The sequence below is a fragment of the Zootermopsis nevadensis genome, unplaced genomic scaffold, assembly GCF_977971745.1.
Source record: "Zootermopsis nevadensis isolate Lab colony 2312 unplaced genomic scaffold, Znev_1.0 Znev_ptg000003l, whole genome shotgun sequence".
In the NCBI taxonomy this organism is placed as follows: Eukaryota; Metazoa; Arthropoda; class Insecta; order Blattodea; family Termopsidae; genus Zootermopsis; species Zootermopsis nevadensis.
Window position 1 is genome coordinate 7,309,646 of NW_028259135.1, and position 4,629 is coordinate 7,314,274.

The 4,629-nt window shown below is 52.7% G+C and overlaps 1 long non-coding RNA gene across 3 annotated transcripts; it reads left to right on the forward strand.

Moving 5' to 3' along the window:
* Positions 1 to 2,720: 2,720 nt before the first annotated feature.
* Positions 2,721 to 4,416, forward strand: LOC110836664 (uncharacterized). Of its 3 annotated transcripts, XR_002545407.2 has the most exons (3): positions 2,721 to 2,801; positions 3,078 to 4,044; positions 4,258 to 4,416. It is a non-coding gene; the product is annotated as an uncharacterized LOC110836664 (long non-coding RNA). The 3 variants fall into 3 exon arrangements; XR_015532953.1 differs by having other exon boundaries at positions 3,078 to 4,416; XR_015532960.1 differs by lacking the exon at positions 2,721 to 2,801 and adding an exon at positions 2,856 to 2,995 and having other exon boundaries at positions 3,078 to 4,416.
* Positions 4,417 to 4,629: the final 213 nt, after the last annotated feature.

The window sequence follows — 4,629 nt, forward strand, 5'->3', positions numbered from 1 at the left end:
GAAGTTGAGGACGGTCAGTTTGTATAGGAGGCCTTGGACCCAGACTGTGTCGAAGGCTTTGGCCACGTCCAGGAAAACCGCGCCGGTTAGCCGCTTCTCATCAAGGTTTCTGTTGACCCTTTCGACGAGGCGAGCCAGCTGTAACGATGTGCTGTGTCTGGGTCGAAACCCAAACTGCTCGTCGCGCAGCAGCCCGCGTTCACTGACCTCGTGTAGGACCCTCGTTAGTAGGATTTTCTCGCAGAGTTTGCCGACCGTGTCGAGAAGACTGATGGGTCTATAGGAAGAAGGTAGCGTGGGGTCCTTCCCCGGCTTCAGTATGGACACCACTCGAGCGTGTTTCCATGCCGAGGGGAAGTGTTGCCTGCGAAGGACCGCGTTGAACACTTTCGTGAGAAAGGTTACCGCGCGTCGTGGGAGATGTTTCAGGACCCTGTTCGGTATACCGTTGGGGCCCGGAGCCTTGCCAAGCTTGAGTCCCTTGATGGCCTGGGCGACCTCCGATGGACTGGTTAATTTTGGTTCATTTACAGGGGCATACTCGTATGCTCGCATCGCCTCGTTAACCATGTCAATTGTAGTCAGGTCCGACGGGTAGTCTACCGGCTGGAACTGGACCTCAAGGCTGTCGGCTAGGGCTTCTGCCTTCTCGGGGTTCGAGAGAGCCAGTCCTCCCATCACTAAGAAGGGGGGCGACGGAGTGGGGACTCGCATCACACGCTTGGTCATTTTCCAAAGCGACTGGTCCTCGCAGTCCAAGGATTCGAGCGTGTCGCTCCACTGTTCGTTCCGCCACTCGTTGAGACGATAGGTCACCGACCTCTGGAGTCGATTGACCTGGGTCTTAAGAGCGGGGTCTCTTGTGACCTGCCATCGCCTCCTCAGCCGGTTCTTCAGGCGTATTTCATCTCGAATACTAGCGGGTAGAAGCGGTCGCCTGTCAATGCGGGGTCGAAGCTTGGGAGCGGACGCTGCTGTGGCTTCCAGGATAGCACTGGTCAGCTCCTCGACGCACTTGTCAATTTCTTCCTCGTCGTTTACCACGGGGTTCCCCGGTAGTCTGCTTTCGAGGCAAGCCTGGAATGCAGCCCAGTCCATTCTCGCGAAGTCCGGGCGATCAGGCAGGTTTTGAAAGGACGATCGGCACGTGGTGTCGACGAGGACGGGCAGGTGATCTGAGCTGAGTGCGGGGCAGACAGTCAGGTGCACCGGTAGGACGAAGTCCTTGATGAGGACAATATCAAGGACGTCAGGTGTGGCGTTGTGTGTGTAGGGAGCCGTGGTTGGAGAATCCGGCCCGTAGATGAAGCAGGAATTTCTGTTGGCGTAATCACGCAGGAGCGAGCCCCTAGTAGAGATAAGGCTAGAATTCCAGTCCGTGTGTTTCGCGTTGAGGTCACCAGCCAAGAGGACCGGGAAACCCCCGCTCAAGCACTCGGTCAGGTCCGACTCTATCCATGGCCGGGTGGGTGCGAGGTATGCCGCCACTAGCTTGACTTTCCTGGTTGCCAGTACCAGGTGAATGGCGGTTGCTTCTAGTTGTTGTAGACCCGATACCGGCACAGGGTAATGATCAATGCCCCTGCGGACAAGGATCGCTGTGCCACCCCCTAGCGTCGGGCGGTCCGTACGGTGGCAAACGTAGTTCGCGAACCTCAAGGCCCGACCCGACGTGAGGTGCGTCTCGTTCAGGAGGCAAACATCGACTCCGTAGTCACCGAGGAACTGCTCCAGCTCCAGCTTCCTGTCGCGGACACCGTCGGCGTTCCAGTAAGCCAGCCGCAAGGCCTTGCTACCGTGTCCTCTAGGCCGTGCAGTCATTGTCGGCCATGAAGAGGAGAACGGTTTTGAGGAGGGCTCGCGGACGAGACCCCCCGGGGGGGAGTGAATGGATCGCGGCGAGGAGACGTCGTGTCAACTCAATGCAGACCCGTGGTGAGAGGGTTTCCAGGATATCTGAGATGTCCTGGAGCGGTGATTGACCCTTGGGTGGGGTGGGGTCAGTCTTCTTGAGAGCAGGTGCTGTGGGATTTGCCACCGGCGCCACAGGACGAGCGGGCTTGGCACGGCCGCCCTTGGGGATAGTCTGCCGCTCAGTCTGTACAATGGCTCCAGTTGGCGTTGGGGCGGGGTTCTTCATAGCCGCAGCCTTGACGACGCGGCCACCACGGACCACGTGGTTCCACCCAGGGCCCAAGTTCTCCTGCTCGAGGGAAGGCTTAGCTAGCGCCGATTTGGGCGCTGGCAGGCGCGTGGAGACGTCGTCCTTTCGGCCGCGATCCCCTTTCGCACGCTGTGCAGCGGCCGTCTTGGCTTCCTTCCACTTACTGCAACCTCTATAGTTCGCAGTGTGGTTGCCTCCGCAGCTGCAGCACTTAAGTTGTTGCTTGGGGGTGGCACACGACCCGGATGGGTGAGCGTCCCCGCAGGCCACGCACCTGGGTGCATAACCGCAGTTCCGCTGCGTGTGCCCGAAGCGTTGGCACCGTTTACACTGCATGGGCCCCTTTGGTGCAACATATGTTTCTACCTTGACCCGCAGACCGCAGATCTCAGTAAGGGAACGCACTTTCGCCACGTCGGGGCCTCGTGCTATCGACACTATAAAGTGTGGCGTAAGGGGACGGTCACCGTCCTGGTCCATGGCCCGGCGCCTCGATCGCAGTTGCATGACCCCCTGCACAGCAATGTGCATGGCGGCCAGCTCCTCGCGTACCTCGGCAGTGACGAAATACAAGAACAGGTGGAAGAATCCATTTCATTTCGAGGGGTGACGCGACACAGTTTCAAGGACGAATTTTGTAAGTACCTACAACATTCGATCACTATCGGTTCATAAGCAGTGCTAACCTGGGCTCTACATAGACGACCACTCTGAATTACTCTGTGTGTTAATTACAACTTATTATCGTTACTTCCTCGATGAGGTTTCTTACGCGATTATCGGTCGTATGGGATGTAATTATGATTTTGAATTATATAAATTTCGTGGAAGGTAATTATCGTGGCCTATTATAAGGTACTACTCCTGGAAGTCATTGAAGGAAATGGATAAAATCTTAATTTTTCTTTGGCAGACGAAAACCGACCGAGAATCGAGTCTGGAAGCCCTTAATACGACGCGCAGTTGCTAACCACTGCACCAGAACGTGCGATAAGAAAATGCTGAAACCTCCACGGTGTGGCCCTTGTTCATGAAAGTTGTACATCAGATGGAAGAGATTTATTATCAGGTCGCACCATCAGTAGGCGAAGCGTGTACCGACTTGATGGATGAAGGTGACGTCACATCAGTACGGGAAATAGAAGACAAGAAAAATGAAGGGAGAGTAGCCGAGAAAGGAAAAAAAAAGGTTAAGGTGTTACGCGTGAGGACGTGAGCCTACATAACGCCATTTTTTAAACAATATCAACATGAAGATGGCTGTCTTGTACGTTGTTACGCTTTGTAGTCTTGTGAGTAACGACCGACGTTGTAGAGGTGCTTCCTGCCTCCATCATTAGTACCTCTGAAACGTCGGTAAAATTCTACCAACTACACGGCTCGAACACCTAGAAGACAGCCATCTTTATATTCGCCGCCGAGAGAAAATAATATCTCACTGAATATGAATGCGTTGCTTACAAGGTGGAATGTCTGAACATGTATTACAGGGGCCAAGAATTCCATTCGACAACCTTCTCTCTGAAGACTATCGTTGTTGATTCGTAGGCTGCAGTGGCGAAGGAAACTGTACAGATGTCCCAAAAAGATACATCGCTGCATTCAATGAATGAAATAAAGACATTTTAATAATGTAATAATAGGTGTGAAATTTATTAACAGGGACGACCATCAGCTTATCTAGAAGAACTCTACTCCGCACGAGACAGCGTGATTCCATAAGACTGCCCAGGAAGATGATCAGTTACCATAACCAATCAAAAATAGTTGATTACGGAAATAAGTAGGCGGGCGAAACGAAATATAAAAAGAATTAGAAACAACCAAGAAAGAGAAGAAGACGCATGGTACCACGCCCGAGACACCACGAGCCCGCAAAGGTCAGCTAGTTTTGATATCACTGGCATTTACAAGGGTCTCTCGTTATGTTATGCTTACATCTCCTAAGTTGTTTATATTGTAGGCGCGTGGAGGAAATGGAGTGACAAATGCCACTCCATTAAGCCGTCAAATTCAGGCAGACTATTTGCTACGCAAGAATTGGTTTAACTTCATCATATAAAAGGTCTCAGCAGCTTCCTTAATGTCACCAGGGTCGCGCTGGGATCCGACACCACCTTTGGAAAGATGCCACACTTCTCACTGCAGGTGGGGCGGCTGGAGACCTGCCAGCCGAAGCTACAGCCCTCACAATGCTTAATTCATAATTCTCACCAACTGCAAAATAAAAATGTTTTGTTCTGCCATTTTGAGACGAGGTAGTGAATACGTTGGCACGCCGATAAATTACCATAGACACAGTCTAAAGGGGACGACTGAAGTAACATATGCCTGTAATGTAACGTGTTACAAATCGAGCATTACACAAGTGAAGACAGCGACCGGAGCCGCTCACGCTCGCGGGCGCTCCATCGTGTTGTCGGTTTTTTCGCGAATCCCTTTGAGTGTTACATTACAAGTCAGTC